Here is an 18,916-nt window from a genome sequence, read left to right as displayed (position 1 = left end):
TGTTGCCTTGGGAATGACCTGGTCAAAACTAAAGGAACGCATGATGGAGAAGTTCTGCCCTGACAGCGAATTGCAAACTCTCGAGGATGAATTCTGGAATCTGAAACAGGTGGGAGGCGACAACGCGACCTACACCAATAGATTCCATGATCTCTCGAGACTCCTACCTCACATGGTTCAACCTATGAAAACTGCAATACGTCGCTACATCAAAGGGTTACCACGCCAGATCCGTGATTCAGTGACCAGCAGCAGGCCATCTACCCTAGAATCCGCCATTAAAATAGCAGGTCAACTCAACGAGGACAATATGAACGATGGTGTCCTCCCACGCAAGGGTTCAAAGATGTCAACTGAAAAGCCGACCCCTGAGACCCCCCTAATTGTCAAGTCCGAGTCCTCCCACCGACATGACAAAAAGAAGCGGAAAAGTCATCACCACAACCATGCTGTTATTACCCCTGGTACTCTTATCACCCAAGTCACCCCACAAGCCCAACCGAATAAAAAGCCGTATACCGGACCTCACCCCCTCTGTAACCACTGTAACTATCACCATATGACCACCAGCCCGTGTCGCCTCTGTACGACTTGTGGTTGCTATGGCCACTGGGCGGACACATGTCGTGCACCAAAAACTCAGTGACCACTCTATCTACCCTCAAATCAGCAAACACAAACCCGATATCCAACTGGAACATGCTTCAACTGTGGTGACCCCACCCATTTCAGAAACGCGTGTCCTAGGCTAGTCAATATCATCAACACCCAAGCCCAGGCAAATCCAACAATGCAGGTTCCAGCTCCCAAAGGCCGAGCCTTTGTCATTACCGCAACCCAAGCAAAGACCGATAACAAGGTCGTAAATGGTACGTTTCTCATAAATGACTGCTACGCGTCAGTACTTTTTGATTCAGGTGCCGATAAAAGTTTTGTGTCTTTGGAATTTGAGCCCATACTTCACACATCTCGCACGATTCTTGATGAGTACTTTACCGTAGAAGTCGCCGATGGAAAATACGTTTCACTCAATGCAGTCATCCAAGATTGCACTTTCGATTTTTGCGGTCATAAATTTTCTGTCAATTTAGTTCCTATGGAACTTGGTAGCTTCGACATCATAGTAGGAATGGACTGGCTATCCCAAAACCATGCTGAAATAGTATGTTACGATAAGTTCATTCGTATTCCTCTCGCCGACGGTCAAAGTCTTCGTATTTATGGTGAGACTCATTCGAAAAAGCTTAGTCTTATGTCATGTACTCAAGCTCGATCATATCTACGAAAAGAATATATGGCTTTCTTAGCCCATGTGGTGGAAACAAAGGTCAAAGAAAAGAAGATCGAAGATATTCAGGGTAGACTCATTAGGATCAACAGTCTAATAAAATTTTAATTACACATAACTGGGGGCATGTCGAGTGAATCTTAGGAGTGGATCAGACATGGAACAAATCACAAGATTATAATCAAGTTATTCCTACTAAATTCATAAGTCTATTTATATAGACCTCTGGTATAGAGTCGTCAGCGTAGTCGTGTCGGCAATCTAGAACATAGCTAAATACATAATACAAACTATAATACCCAAATTATACAAAATTTTATGCATTAAAAATCAATAGACAAACACAATGAAACTAAAAAGGGTATCAAACTATCAAGAGAAAAACACATACAATGTAGATTAAAATCCACTAATTATAACAAAATGGCTAAAAGAAAAGGTAAGGACTAAGGATTGTTAAGTCCTCTCTTCTTATAAATAGCTTTGAAGCAAGCTTGCCTAAGCTTCTTTGTTCTTTCTGTCAATTCCATACCTGGCAATTTCTCCATCATCTTCTTGTGCCCTTCTAACGTCTCTATCTCCTCCTTTAATCCCAACTCCTAGTTTTTTTTTAAAAAGGTAGATGCAATATATTTTTCGTGTGAGTTCACAAAATTTACAATGAGTTAAGTTTATATAAATATAAATCAGGAAATCATATTAAATCAATTGATTTGATGTGGAATATGCCTAGGGCCATTGTTTATGTTATAAAGAAACTAATAATTAAAATTTTAGAAAATACCAAAACTACTTTGGTTACCAAGTGCAGGCATGCATGCATGAGTAATGTATAGAAGGTTATTATCGTAATTTACCTTGGCATTTTGAATGAGGGATTGTAGGCTCGTAAGTTTTCTACGAGGCCATCTGTTTATGTTTAGCTCTCTGCATCTTTTCTTCAACAATGTTAACCCTATCCCTAGTTCCTTTGCTGCCATGATTATCGGCATCTCAAAGTACTTCTCTATCTCTTCAAACTCCAATGGTCTCAATCTCTTTGCCACCTTCCGGCCACCGTGATCAGTGGTGGCAGCACTAGAACTACATGTAGCCTCACCACCGGATTTACAGTCTTCACTGAAACTAACCAATGGTAAATTACCATCCTCCCAACAATCCCATAAGCTTATGTCTTTAAGGGGATCAAAATCGTGAAACTCATTTCTAGAAATGATGTTTTGATCTTTGTTAAGTACTGTGGAAACGTTCTGATCGAGCACTTCATGTATTTTTTCCGACAACTCGTAATCACGGTGGTCGAGCATGTCACCACTGCAAAAATCCAAAAAAAAAAAAAAAAACTCAAGATAATCAAATCCAACACGATGAAAGACTCTTTTTGATCACTACAAATCCAAACCATGTTTTGATCAATGTCGACAAAATCACTTTTCTGTGCGAAAGATGGTGTAATGAGTGACGTTTATATATACCTGAAAAGATCTTGATGATCAAAGTATTGAAACCAATCAAGGTCATCTATGGGGTTTTGGTGATCTGCAGGTGGATCCATTTGTGAGGGAGAAGTTAAAAGTCGCGATAAGAATGTGATGATTTATATAAGTGAAGTGGGAGAAGTAATTAATAGCAAGTTGTGGGAATGCAACAAAACAAGTTAAGCACTTCTGAAAAATTGATAAATGATTTCGGTAACACTCGCGGAATATAAACTAGTGAAAATTACAAACGAAATTGAATATATATAGTCTATGATGTTATGGTTATTGTGTATCTAACAAATGAAGAAGAAAATGAATATATATATTCTTTGAGCCGTAACCTTCTTCTTCAATTCACACACATATACGTATATGTTGTTGAAAATTATGACTTGTATGCCTCATGCATTTAATGCATCACATGCCTACTGCATATTCTTGACTTTGAAGCTACGTACCAGTTTCCAATTTCCCCAGTAGCACACTTTTCATTAGAAAGTACTCCAAGTCTTCACACATGCAAATTATGACTTGTGTGTCGCTATAGGTATATCGTTGGCCCTTGTTAAAAACCTATAGCGACAACAAGTCATCGTAATAGATTAAACCTGTGGTGACAACGAGTCGTCGCTATAGGTAACTAATAAAACTATATTTTAACCCCGAAGATATGATTGACAAAATCTATCCGACGAGACCCTCGTGATACCTCGAGACGAAATTGAAATCAACGAGAGTCTCCACTTCGTGGAAGAACCGGTAGAAATCATGGATCGAGAGATCAAAAGAACAAAGCAAAGTCGTATTCCCATTGTGAAGGTCCGCTGGAACGCTAAACGAGGACCCGAATTCACCTGGGAACGCGAGGATCAGATGAAACAAAAGTATCCACATCTCTTCCCAAACTCTCGAAATCCCAGTCAAAATGAAAATTTCGGGACGAAATTCCTTCTAACGGGGGGATGATGTGACAACCGTCAAATTTCGGTCAAGGCAAAGTCAAACTAAGTCAACAAGTCAAACCGGTCAACTCCCTTAACCCTTGTATGTTAGGGTTTACGTTATGTAAAAAACTGTACAATTCGCTACTTTAATGAGAAAACATCATTTGGAAAATTCGTGTGTTTGATTTTCCTTAGCCTTTACAGTGCTAAACAACATTGGAAATTTAACAAACCCTACTCAAGATTACTTGACGCTAATAGGATCAAAACCCATACACTACGATATAAATTGACGTTAATAGCAACATAGTATAGTACAACGTTATAACTATAATCCAATTAAATTATGATACCATATTAAAATCAAATCAAAGTATAATGCTCTAATTAAATTAAAAGAATCAAACTTGAATGCTATAATTAAACTTCAAATCAAAGTAGATTGTTATAATCAAATAATAACCTATCTTTTATAAAACTCTATTTATAAACTTTACATTAAATTTTATAAAACTCTTATATTAATTATGTAAAAGATGCTTGTGTTAGTGGGAAATTATGAAGACCACCAAAAGCAAAAAGATTATTCCCATGGTCTTCCACTCACACCTCCCATCCACTTTCCTTTTTCTCCCAACACATTATTCTCTTCACCACTTAAACCTTCTCTATTCTTTCTCTCGCTCTCAATCTCGAAATTCATCCAAGAAATACTCATATTCCAGCCAAGAACAATCTATTATACTCCAATCTTCATCCCTTTTGAAGCATTCAACAAGGTATGTTGTTAAAAGTTTCAAATTCATACAAGAAACAAATGAAATCCACCAAACTATCTAAAACTCATTTTATGCATAAACCTGATTTTTCTCAGAATCCCATCAATAAAATAAGAAGTTCTGGAAATTTTCAGAAAATAACTTATTTTTATTGAATTACTATAATTATTGCAATAAAGTAGGGCAATAATTCACATAAAATACTTTTTGCATTCAATAAATTCTGAGAAAATTCTGGGATGACCCATATATTGATTAAACATAATTTATGAAGTTTCATGCATTTATATTACTGTTTACTATTATTTATGGTTTTATTGATTAATTAATAATGAAATATATAAAAAATACTTCCCATAGTCACAAATATCTGAAACTTATACACTGGGCTCTATATCATGTTATAAAACTATGGTTAATTTTACAGAATTTTTGCGAATCATTTATTATTTTTCCCGAATTTTGTTGTTGTTTAATCATTAAAGTATTAAATAAATACTAAAACAGTTCAGAAAAATATAAAAATTTTACAGTAATTAATATTGTATGAAATAATGATTTCCTAATAATTTCATAATTTTTCAATACTGTTTACTATTTAAAACCATTTTCCTAAGTATTTAAGCATGAAAAAATGCATTTTAATGATTATAATTGGGCAAGTTATTATTTTAATAAGAAATTATTAAAATCTGGCCTAAATTGAAAATATAAACTAATTATGCAAAGTAATTAATTCAATTTAAAATTCATTTAACAAATGAATACCTTAATATTCTAATCAAAATGAATTATTGTTAATTCATCTAATATAAGAATATGTGTCTAATCATTTGTATTAGTACTCTATTCTCGTTTAGCAGTTCCTAAACCAAAACTATTAATTATATTAGGTTCTACGCCATTTTGACCCGAACCGTCTATCGTACGACACACGCATTTCGTTTTGGGACTAATGTGAGTACTCTACCCCATATTTTATAATTTTCAATACTTTTGGGGTGTATCATGTGGTTCTAATATGTTCCAACTTCATTTTATTGTTTTATCACAATTGAGACATTGTTGGGACATTTATACGTGAGTCATTAATTGTATAACTATTGTTTGTTTACGCTACATGTACTTGTAGTGCATTACCATTTTTAGTCTAATCTCCATGACTATGCCCGTATTCTTGAGGTACGTTATGGACAATAATAGCGCTATTGGGTTGACCACCCCGCCTTGGGACGCTAAGGTGATTGATCGCACGTGGTTGAGTGTGTTTGATGATTAGATGCTCCATCCTATATATATATATATATATATATATATATATATATATATATATATATATATATATACATATGTATATATATAGGGCGAGGACTTATTGTTGTTGTTATCATTTGTTAATCAATTTTTGATTTATAAACCGTTATCTCAAATACAATTGTTTGCCGACTTCAAAAGAAAACAAATTTCAAATTATAAATGTTTCAAATTCACAATTTTCTCTACTAAAATTAGATTACTCACCAACTCTCGTAGTTGACCTGTTTTTACCCACGATGCAGATTTGAAGAATGAAGTTGATGAAAAATAGGTTGTGCCTTAGAAATCCACAAGACTATTTAAATTTGATGTAATAAGTGTTGTTCGTATTTGGATTTGTATTTGTATGTTGTGGATCTTGTTTGCATACTTAGTACTTAATTGAATCTAATCATATTATAACATAGTTGTCATGAGACTTTGAACAATATATCACGCCTTGATCGATTCCGACAAGGATCGGGGTGTGACATATAGTCACCTTCATCTTACACCTAGATATGAAGTATTTTATATGAAATACGTGCTACGTTTAATTATATTAATTGTTTAACCGAGGTGACTGTTGAATTGATGTTTTATACAAGTTTTAAACTGTATATGTATTTTTATCTACAAATATGTTGGGTAAAACATGGGTAGATAGTGATGTGTGATAAAATAAAATTGATGAGAGGCCTCGATGTGATTTGAGATCCAGTCATCTAGCGGACTTTGGATGACGACCACAAACTTTCTAGACAGTCCAGTGGAATACTGGCAGGCCCGCAACCTGTAGGTGTAATGAACTAGAGTGTTCATTCGCTGTACTCCATCCTCCTCATGGTTGCCTTTAGGACATGTATGGCTGAGGAAACCCCTTAGCAGTAGTGTCCATCCCGATGATATTCTTTTGGCTAGGTCCCTTGTGATAAGTGTTTAGGGATGTAAAGTGAGGATAACGGGAACGGGTAATCAGGGTTATTGTTGATTGGTGAACTTAATAAGTTTATTATTACTGCGGGTTGAAAACCCTATATGCTCACCAGGCTCCGAAGCCTGACCCACTCAGCTTTTTATGTTACAGGTAGTGGACCCCGAGCATAGTCGGTGGACGATGAGAGATTTTTGGATTATAGGCTAGTAGTTGTAAATAACTGTTGAAAGGCTTATAATGTCTTGTTTATGCTTTTGATCTGTATCGGAACATGACATCCCGAGGTTTTCTTATGAAATGAAATTATATATTTCTTTAAGAAAGGTTTTGACAAACTTTTATCATATTTTGTTTTGGGGACCAATTCCGCAACATCTTTTAAAAATATTTCTCTAATTTTATTTTAAAAAGCATAAATTAAATCGGTCTTTTCTGGCCGAGAAATTAGGGGATGTCACAGTTGGTATCAGAGCATTAGTTTAAGCGAACTAAGAAATTGTAAAATTTCTAGACTTAAACTTAGAATGCTAAGTGATGATTGTGAAATGAGTGTCTTCCATATTTTAGACACAGGCACTAGTTTATTTTAGGAAAGATGCCTAAAATGTCCTTATGTGCTAAATGCTATATGTTTGCCATATATGCCATTAATTGTTCGGATCTATGGTCTGTTGCCGACCGGATCTGGAAACCTTATGTGTGTAGGATTCTAAGCGTACGATTACGACATTAGAACTAACATGTAAACGTTTCGGAGTGAGAAGGGAATTTAAATACCTATCAAGGATAAACACCTGAATTCGCCTTATTCGATATATATATTGTAATGGCAAGAACTCGTAGTGGAGTTGCAAATGCAAACGGAAACAGGGATCAACAGCCTCAACCTCAAGTAGTTGAGCAAGTACCTGTTGTAGGAGCTGCACCTGATCCAATGACGATGGCTGCGGTACAAGCAATGATGCAGATGATGTTAGATCGCCAGATGGAGGAGACAAGGCGATTACTACAACAGCATAGGGAAGAGACTACGATACCTGTTGAACAGCCCGTATTGAATGAAGGGCAATCAGTAGGAGGGAACTATAGTGGGACTCTTGGTCAAGCCAACCCACCGATAGTTAGATAAAACAACCAGGATGGAGGAGTTGATGGACGCGGATGCAAATATAAAGATTTCATGGCATCTAAACCACCATGTATATCTGGAAGTCCGACACCGGTGGAAGTCATGAACTGGATCTCCGAGATGGAGACGATGTTTGAAAGCTGTGAGTGCAACAACAAACAAAAGACCGCACTTGCAATTCCTATGTTAAAGTCTGGTGTACTGAGCTGGTGGAAGTTACTAGCTGATTCGATGCCCAAGGGAGAAGCTAGCAAGATATCTTGGGAAGATTTTGTGGTACAGCTGAAATTGCAATACTGCTCAGAGCAGGATCTTCTGGAAATTAATAATGAGTTCCAGAATTTAAAGAAGGGAAAGATGAGCGTTACTGAATACGCTGCTAGTTTTACGGAAAAGATGAAGCTCGTTCCTCATCTAGTTCCAACTGAACTCTCTAAGGTCAACAAGTTTGCCCTCGGATTACCAGCGGACTTTGGTCCGATGGTTAAACAAGCAACCACTTTCAAGCCGCCATCTGGGCTGCTAAGAATGTGGAGATTCAGATCAGAGAGAAGGGTCTGGAGAGGGCAGAAGTTGGCAAAAAGAGAAAATTTGAAGGAACTTCAGGTTCCAACAAGAAAAGCAAATTTTCAAAGTCCAAGAAGTTTGGAGGAGGAGGTGAAGTGAAGTGGTGTGAGAAGTGCAAGAAAAAGCACTCTGGGAAATGTAGTGAGGGGGTGACTTGCTTCAAATGTGGAAAGACTGGGCATTATGCCAACGTGTGTCCGTCCGACAATAGGGTATGTTTTGAGTGCCATGAAGAAGGGCATGTTTTTAAAGACTGTCCGAAGAGGAAGGATGCAGCAAAGCCCAATCTTCCACCAATGCCTAAGGCGAGAGCCTTTCAGATGACACTTGAAGTTGCGAAAGAAGAAACCGATGTTGCTTCAGGTACCTTTCTCGTAAACGAATTGCCTGCCCAAATTTTTATTGATTCTGGAGCCAATTACTCCTTTATATCGCATGAATTTGGTAGAAAACTAGCTTTGCCTGTAGATAGACTAGTTAATGCCTTATTAATCGAGATTGCTAGTGGCAAGTTTGTACCTGTTAGCCATCGTATGAAAAACATCCTCATTGACTTGGATGGGAATAAGTTCCACGAGGAATTATTGCCTATCGAGTTAAATTGATTCGACATAGTTTTAGGAATGGATTGGCTTAGCGCCAATGATGCCGAGATATTATGTAGGAAGAAGATAGTAAAAATAAACCCGCCAGGGAGAGAGTCGTTTATGGTGTATGGAGATAAACGCAACGTAAACTTTGGAATCATTTCCCTAATGAAAGCCAGAAAGTGTTTGGCCAAGGGATGTACATCATATCTAGCATTCGTGATCGATGCTAAGAAGGAGAAGAAGGAGGTGCAGAATATTCCAGTGGTGTGTGATTATCCGGAAGTCTTTCCCGAAGATCTTCCCGGATTACCCCCTGATCGACAAGTAGAATTTCGTATCGAGTTGTTACCAGGAACGACGCCGATAGCAAAAGCACCGTATCAATTAGCACCAACAGAGATGAAAGAACTTATGACACAACTTCAGGAGTTATTGGACAAAGGTTTCATTCGACCTAGTTCATCACCCTGGGGAGCCCCTGTGTTGTTTGTAAAGAAGAAAGACGGGATCATGAGAATGTGCATCGATTATAGAGAGCTGAATAAAGCGACGATAAAGAACAAGTACCCGTTGCCGAGGATCGATGACCTGTTCGACCAATTGCAAGGTTCGAGCTATTTCTCTAAGATCGATCTTAGGTCGGGATACCATTAACTGAAGGTGAGAGAGTAGGATATCGAGAAGACTGCGTTCAGAACAAGATATGGACACTATGAATTTTTGGTTATGTCGTTCGGATTAACCAATGCCCCAACAGCTTTCATGGATTTGATGAACAGGGTTTGTAAACCATACCTTGATAAATCCGTGATAGTATTCATAGACGATATCTTGATCTATTCGAAAAGCAAGCAGGAGCATGACAAGCATCTGCGTGAAGTGCTAGAAGTTCTGAAAAAGGAGAAGCTGTATGCAAAGTTCTCCAAATGTGAATTTTAGATTCAAGAAGTCCAATTTTTAGGTCATGTGGTTAACCAAGAAGGAATAATGGTTGACCCGGCAAAGATCGAAGATGTGATGAAGTGGGAACAACCAAAAAGTCCTACGGAGATTCGAAGCTTTTTAGGATTAGCCGGATATTATCGCCGATTTATCCAAGGCTTTTCTTCGATCGCTACCCCATTAACAGATTTGACGAGCTACTTATGCTTGGAATGAAAAGCATAAGGAAGCCTTTGAGAAGTTGAAGAAGAGACTGTGTGAAGCACCAATTCTTTCGTTACCTGAAGGAGTTGATGACTTCGCAGTCTATAGTGATGCCTCATGAGTTGGGTTAGGATGTGTTCTGACCCAAAGGGATAAAGTGATAGCGTATGCATCGAGGCAGTTGAAAGAGCATGAAAAGAACTACCCCACTCATGATCTGGAGTTGGCAGCGGTAGTATTCGCCTTAAAGATATGGAGGCATTATCTTTATGGTACTAAGTGTAAACTTTTCACTGATCATAAGAGTCTTCAATATCTCTTTAATCAGAAGGAATTGAACATGAGACGGCGGTGCTGGCTGTAACTACTCAAGGACTACGACTGTGAGATACTTTACCACCCTGGTAAAGCAAATGTTGTTGCTGATGCTCTCAGTCGGAAGGTAAATCTTGAAAAGAGAAGGCCAAGAGCGTTGAGAATTGAAGTCGTCTCGACAATTGTGGAAAGTATAAAGAAAGCTCATGACGAAGCTTTAGAAAAGAATGACCGAAAGGAGGAACATTTGGGAAAAACGTTGGTGTTTGATACAAACGGTCAGGGATTGAAGGTATTCAAAGATAGGATTTGGGTACCTAAGATGGGAGGAGTAAGAGGTCTTCTGATGGAAGAAGCTCACAAAACCATGTACTCAATTCATCCCGGCAGTACGAAAATGTATAGGGACCTAAAACCCTATTACTGGTGGCCGACGATGAAGCTCGATGTTGCTAAGTATATGGCCGAGTGTGTAACATGTGCTAGGGTTAAGGCACAACATCAGAAACCGTATGGGAGTTTAGAACCTTTACCTGTACCCATGGATAAATGGGAGGACATTACCATGGATTTTGTGACTAAACTGCCCAGAACAAGGAACGGTCACGACATGATTTTGGTGGTCGTTGATCGCTTCACTAAGAGTGCACATTTCATAGCCGCTAACGAGAAATGGTCTATGGATAAACTTGCGAATTCTTACGTGAAGGAAATTGTGAGGCTACACGGTGTTCCGTTAACGATTGTATCCGATCGTGACAGCCGTTTTACCTCAAGGTTTTGGAGAAGTCTACAAGAGGAATTGGGTACCAAGTTGTGTTTGAGTACAGCTTACCATCCTCAAACCGATGGCCAAAGGGAACGAACGATTCAAACATTGGAGGATATGATGAGAGCATGTACCCTAGAATTCCAAGGTAATTGGGATGGACATTTACCTCTAGTAGAATTTTCCTATAATAATAGTTTCCACTCAAGCATCAAGATGGCACCTTATCACGCTTTGTATGGAGAAAAGTGTCGAACGCCGTCATGTTGGCTGAAAGCTGGGGAGAAGCAGTTTATGGGACCTGAAATAGTCCATCAGACTGCTGAAAAGTTGAAAGTGATAAGGGAAAGGATATTAGCTGCTCAAGATCGACAAAAGAGTTATGCTGACAAGAAAAGACAACCGATATCCTTCGAAGTTGGAGATTCGGTTTTACTTAAAGTCTCGCCGTGGAAGGGACTTATAAGATTTGGTAAAAAGGGAAAGTTGAGTCCAAGGTTTATTGGACCATTTAAAGTTCTTCAGAGGATCGTGAATCAAGCTTACAAGCTAGAATTACCGGAAGAACTGGAGGGTATTCATAACACATTTAATGTGTGTTATTTGAGAAAGTTCACGGGAGATGTGCCCGACATAATTCCTATTTCTGAATTAAGGTTGGATGAAAACAAGAGGTTGATTGAAGAACCTGAGGCAATCGTTGACCGTAAGACTAAGAAGGTGAGATGCAAGATGGTCGATTTAGTGCTGGTGCGTTGGAAACATACGAATGGGCCAAATCTCACCTGGGAAACGGAGAGTGACATGATGAGTCGCTACCCGCATTTGTTTGCTGATGTGTGATTCCGGGGACGGAATCATCCTAAGGGGTAGAGAATTGTAATGCCCGTGTTTCTAGGCAAGGCATTAATATTGACATTATAGTCTAGGTTAACCTTTGTAACTCATTTTGAAGAAATGAAAAGGAATTATGTGAATATTATGTGAATTATGTGTTTTATGCTTAATTATTAGGGTTTAATTAATTAAGAATAAAAATGAGCGTCAAAATTAAATATTAGATAAAGCCGATATCTATTAAGAAACTTGTAGTGGGCGTGACAAGGATTACGGATATATAAAGAATACCAAAATCCGAGTTATAACGAAGAAGTTATGACCTGTCGAAGTTTCGCGACAAACCGGCACGGTGCCGAATGTCGTAAAAAGTGAGTTTTCGATAAACTACTTTTTGGCCTTAGTGATCTAAACGAAACTCGTAGTGTTCGTTAAACCGAGAGTAGGTATAAAAAGAACACCCAAATCTGACTTCGTATGAGGAAGTTATGATTTTTCGAAGTTTCAGCTTAGCAGTAGACAGCTAAAAACTTGAATTTTTGATCGAGTGATTTTTAGCCGACACGACCTAAACGAGAATCGAATGTATCGTCAATTTTAGCACAACGGTAAAAAGACAGACGAAAACGGACGTCGGATGAAGAAGTTATGAATTTTTAACGGATTTCCTGTCCCGGTCTGTTAAAAATAATAATATAAAAATTAAAGTCAAAATTAGCCGACGAAGTCCAAACGAAAGTTGTAGAGCGTAATTTTACCTACGCGTGCATATAAAGAACGTCAAAAACGGAGCTCGTATGCGAAAGTTATGGATTTTAGAAGTTTTGGCGCGAAAATCGAGAAATAATGCCAAAACCGGGAATTTTCGCACACGTGGACTTCGGCCACGTGTCCTCGCCTCGCATGTGCCACGTGTCCGAAATGAGGCTGAGTCATCCGAGCTGCTGAAGCGGTCCAATGCCTGTCCGACGCGTGTCTACTATCACATGTCCGAAGCCCTCGCAAGAAGCCATGAAGCCCCTACTTCGGACCCTAGACGTCGGTCCAATTAGGAGAGGACAGCGAGGCCTTCGCACGCCCAGCCCATGTGCGATTACCTGCGCACCCTCGCCTGCGGACCCCACCTCCTGAACCGACTTCAGACCCTATAAATAGAAGGGGTATGCGAGCCTTCTCGGTTAGTTTTAGAATTTTGCCACTTTTAGCCCCTTTCTTCATATTTTCTGCATCTAAACATTCCCCAAAGCCCCTGTATCGATTATAACCCCCGGAATACGCCACGAAGTGCCCGAGAAGCCCGGTAAATTTATCTTTTCGGTTTCGAAGCCCGACCCTCGCAGAGCCCGGTTTCTGAATAAAACTCCCGGTTTTATTAGAAACGAACGTTTTAGGAAACGAATTGCTGCCCGATTTTCATCAAATCAAGTGAGTGTATAGTCACCTTCATCTTACACCTAGATATGAAGTATTTTATATGAAATATCTGCTACGTGTAATTATATTAATTGTTTAACTGAGGTGACTGTTGAATTGATGTTTTATACAAGTTTTAAACTGTATATGTATTTTTATCTACATATATGTTGGGTAAAACATGGGTAGATAGTGATGTGTGATAAAATAAAAGTGATGAGAGGCCTCGATGTGATTTGAGATCCAGTCATCTAGCGGAGTTTGGATGACGACCACGGACTTTCTAGACAGTCCAGTGGAACAATGGCAGGCCCGCAACCTGTAGGTGTAATGAACTAGAGTGTTCATTCGCTGTACTCCATCCCCCTCATGGTTGCCTTTAGGACAAGTATGGCTAAGGAAACCCCTTAGCAGTAGTGTCCATCCCGATGATATTCTTTAGGCTAGGTCCCTTGTGATAAGTGTTTAGGGACGTAAAGTGAGGATAACGGGAACGGGTAATCAGGGTTATTGTTGATTGGTGAACTTAATAAGTTTATTATTACTGTGGGTTGAAAACCCTATATGCTCACCAGGCTCCCAAGCCTGACCCACTCACATTTTTATGTTACAGGTAGTGGACCCCGAGCATAGTCGGTGGACGATGAGAGATTTTTGGATTATAGGCCAGTAGTTGTAAATAACTGTTGAAAGGCTTATAATGTCTTGTTTATGCTTTTGATCTGTATCGGAACATGACATCCCGAGGTTTTGATATGAAATGAAATTATATATTTCTTTAAGAAAGGTTTTGACAAACTTTTATCATATTTTGTTTTGGCGACCAATTCCGCAACATCTTTTAAAAAGATTTCTCTGATTTTATTTTAAAAAGCATAAATTAAATCGGTCTTTTCTGGCCGAGAAATTAGGGGATGTCACAATTAATGAACTACGCCCGGCGTACTAGGAGGTACGCCCCGTGTAAGGACTGATTTTGAAATTTTTTTAACTTAGAGCCAAAAATGAAAGGTACCTGGAACACGGGTGTTACATATTTCCTTGCAATGGCATTAATGAAAGTGTTGGTTATGTTTCTAATAATAGCAATATTAATAGTGGATACTGTTGCTTGTAGAACGTGCTTGTGGCATTATCATTTATTAACCAACTGAAAAGAAATCTCATTACCAGGTTTCAATTACACAAAAACTTGGAGTCATACAATTCGATTTTCATGATGCATGAGAATCTTGTTCATTGGAAAATTATGACAAATTCATTGTTCACATGTTTATGTGATGCAAGTGAATGACTGATGGATCTGGTATATGTTGATATGGACTCTTTAGATCTACCACAAGGGACGATATCCTATATGTCATGATTTACTAATGCTTCAGTAAATATAGTTCTATTTATAAGATTAAGCATAATTCTCATACTTTTGCAAAGTTCAAAAAGTAGCAGAACAAAAAGAATTTATTAGGCAAAACGATAAAATATTCTCTAATCCGAAAATAAAGGAGAATACTTTAGTATCATGTTTTATGATCATCTGACGATATCCTATATGTCATGATTTACTAATGCTTCAGTAAATATAGTTCTATTTATAAGATTAAGCATAATTCTCATACTTTTGCAAAATTCAAAAAGTAGCAGGACAAAAAGAATCGATTAGGCAGAAAGATAAAAGATTCTCTAATCCGAAAAGAAAGGAGAATACTTTAGTATCATGTTTTATGATCATCTTGGTAATTTTTGGATTGTGTCACAATTAATCCTCAAAGAACATCTTAGTGCAATTGTTTGACTAAGAATAGGAGTGGAACATTGTTGGAAATTATTCGATCATATATGAGTCATATTTTGTTTCAATCAAGTTTTAGATCCATGCTCTAGTAACTATAGTCGTATCTGGAAACTCATTTCAAACTACGAAGGATGATAACACCTTGTAATATGTGGAGTAATAATGTTTTCTTACTCTATCACATTTAGAATTGGATTTGTGATGTTTTCGTTGATCGAGAAACAAAAGATAAATTGAGTCCTATTCTATGAAGTGTTTTCTTGTAGAAAATCTGAACGGATATTTGTTTTAGCTAGTCAAGGAATGTCCCTTGAGAGAAAACTCATATGTCAAGAAGTCAATGGAGTCATTTTGATCTTGAGTTACAAGAGTCGACTAAAAATGAACCTTTTAGTTATTACTAGCACGTGACCTGATGTTGATAACTTTTTGTATTTAAATGACATTTTCTTATTTTTATGCACTTCCAGTTGTAACAATCGTAAAAATTAGGTTGATGTCCGTCGATCAACGACCGTAACTAATTTTGACGGAGGACTTAATGTACGATGTTCTTATAAATATAAATATATATTTTAACAATAAGAATCGTTTAATCTAGATGATTATTCGTATACGACTAGTTATATGCTAATAAAATCAATAAGATACATACAATTATGTGTATGTAGTGAAAGTTTTTTTTAAAAGGTATCCACGTCCTTACAAGTGTTATATGTAATAATAAACTACAAATGAACCTTATCACATTATATGACAAGTGTATAACAAATTAAAATGAAGTATAGGATACATGTGTGTATATGAATGGGTATAGTCTCGAAATTTAGACAACATGAATACACAAATCCTACTCTTTGACATATAACACTCCGTTCAAAGACTAGTACTTATAATACTACTAGAACAACACTCCATTTAAAGACTAGTACTTATAATACTACTAGAACTAGGGACTAAAGCTAAAGTCAACACCTATGAGTACCCTTCCTCACCCCTTACTCGATATGGGCTATCCATGAATTAATTTCCCCCACAATAATCATGCTTCATAGTACAAATGTAGGTAAGGTGAAGTTAATTAACTTTTATGAGTAAGCAAAGAAGTACCATAAATTATGGAAGGAAGGACAAGATAGTACTTTAAGAAGGTTGCACACTCTTTCTCCATCTAACTCACGTGCAATCTCTCTCTCTCTCTCTCTCTCTCTCTCTCTCTCTCACAACTCTCTCATCCATGCAAACCCAAGCATTTATTTGAGAATAGAGTTGCTTCTAAAAATGGCCAAAGGTACACCCTAGAGGAAAGTTGATAGCTTTCAAGAGAGTATAAAATACGAACTATTAGAGACCTTTAACCCATAAAAGTTTAGCCTCAAACCTCTTTCCTCTCTACTTCCTCTCTCGTGTTCGAAGTTCATCATGAACACCTCCATCGGAGGTGTTTTCTGTTGTGATTTCGGGAGGCAAAAAGGAGCAGCCACCACCGAGTTTTGCCACCTGTTACAGCCAAAAAAACATACCAATTATATCCCTGAAGTCGTTTGTTTTTATTCCCAAATTATCACCCTCAAGTTCCGCTGTGAAAAGAGGAAGAAAAGGGGCGAGAAAGCTGCCGGAAACACCCCCGACAACCCCATTTTTGTCGACATCTTTCGTGGCTATTTTGGGTGAGTTTATTTCACCTTAAAAATCTGAAAAACTTGCTGTTTTGAACACCTTTGTGAAGTTCAATAATCTAAAACTAGATTCGTTTATTGTTTGGTGAAGATACCGGGTCTTGAACGAAGCAAAAACCTCACCGAATCCTCCCGTCTAAACTCGAGAATCACGCACCAAATGTGAGGAATGTATCGAAAGGGGTGAAAGAGAGTTTTATGATGGTGTGTTTTTCCTTCGTAAGGATCAAATACTGAAATTAACACCTAGCTCTATAACTGTTAATCCAGGAGGGATCATATACTGTAGGTCTATATACACGTCATAGATTTATAATAAAGAACTTTGGTGTAGATCTATTTCTTATTGAGAGATTTATGCGAATCATTATTTTCCGTCTGTTGTTGCTAGCTACAACTTCGTCTGACGAGGCAACATGCGTCAAGTGTTTCTTTCTTCGTTACTATACGACTGCTTTTAAACGTTAGTAATGATCTCGATTCCTCCATTTTTATATTATATTGTGCCTGTGTGGCTTGTGGAGGAGCGACATATAGTGTCGGTTATTAGCATATTGATATATTGAAGACTTTTATTCGAAGAAGTATAGATCTAGATTGAGTCAATTCTCCCAATTTGGGGCCGAGAGTGTCGAGTGTATAGGGTCTTATCTACCTCTCCTTGCGACATAACTCTTCGTAAACGGACAAGATCCAAATAACAAAAATTGTTATGAGGATGACTGTTCCTTATCATTAAAAAGTGTTTGAATAATAAAATATGTGTCATAATTTACCGGTTTTTGGAAAAATTATTTTGAATTATAGAATTTTCGGAGTCAAAAGAAAACCTATAAAGCTCACCAACATTATTGTTGACGTATTTTCAAAATGTATGTATCTCTAGGTGTTCAAGGTGGCCGGAAGAACTCTCATCCCGTGTGAGGATGAAGGATTTGACGTTGAAAATAAACTGTCGGCTCTATAGTAGCCTTTTGTCTCTTTTATGTTGTAAGAAATCGAAATTCGCGTATAACGCTTATGGATTATTAAACGGTGTATTTTGTCATATTCAGACTTCGGAAGAATGTAATATCATATAAATTCTTCTATCATTTCATTATATGTTGTTGTCTATGATCCAAACGTTTAAGTCGCAACCCCGGCGTGTCCGCCGTTGGTCGGGGCATGACAGATTGGTATCAGAGCTAACGACTATAGCGAATTAGTACTCCCCTCAAAACAAAACAATTATAGTCTACGGGCTTACTCTAATAGGTTCAAGTATTCCTAATACCTATATCATACCACTAATAGACTTATTCCTATAAGTCTAAGATTTAGTACGCGTAGGTTTCCCCCTTAGGTCGACGATCCTATGATCCAAAAATTGTTCCTATAAACTACGCGTGATAAAATAAAATAAAATAAAAACCTAAGGAATATAATCATACAAGCGACATCCATAAATTATACATAAATTAAATAAGCATGAGTTTAAAAGTCAAATAATCAATTAGGTTCTCTAGTACATAGGTCGTACCACAACTAAACCTAGTTGCACGCCTAAGTTTTATTATGGTAAGATTCTACGCACTATTGAAAATAAGTGAATCAGTTGATCTATTTAAACGATAAAAAAAATGAGAATAAAATTTAAAAGTGTGTAAAACTGTGAATAAATAAACACTGACGACAACTAAATTGATTTATAGGAAAAATCGCCAAGAGTGGGACGAGAACGATCAAGAGGTGGACTCGCGTTACCACCTGCCAGGGGATCCTTATTTCCCTGCTCCACCGGCCATGGGAATGCTGATACTGATCGAGGATAGCGAGCCCGAGTAGGATCCTACCGAGGATCCGAAAGAAATGGAACAAGAACCCGAGGAGGATCGTACCGAGGATCCAGAGGAGATGGAACAAGAACCCGAAGAGGAAATGGAGATCGAGGCATACGAGTCCATGGGAG

This window comes from Lactuca virosa, chromosome 4 (genome assembly GCF_052849685.1).
Source record: "Lactuca virosa cultivar CGN04683 chromosome 4, Lactuca_virosa_CGN04683_v6, whole genome shotgun sequence".
Classification (NCBI taxonomy): Eukaryota; Viridiplantae; Streptophyta; class Magnoliopsida; order Asterales; family Asteraceae; genus Lactuca; species Lactuca virosa.
The sequence above is the reverse complement of the archived record's forward strand: the minus strand, read 5'-3'. Positions refer to the sequence as shown.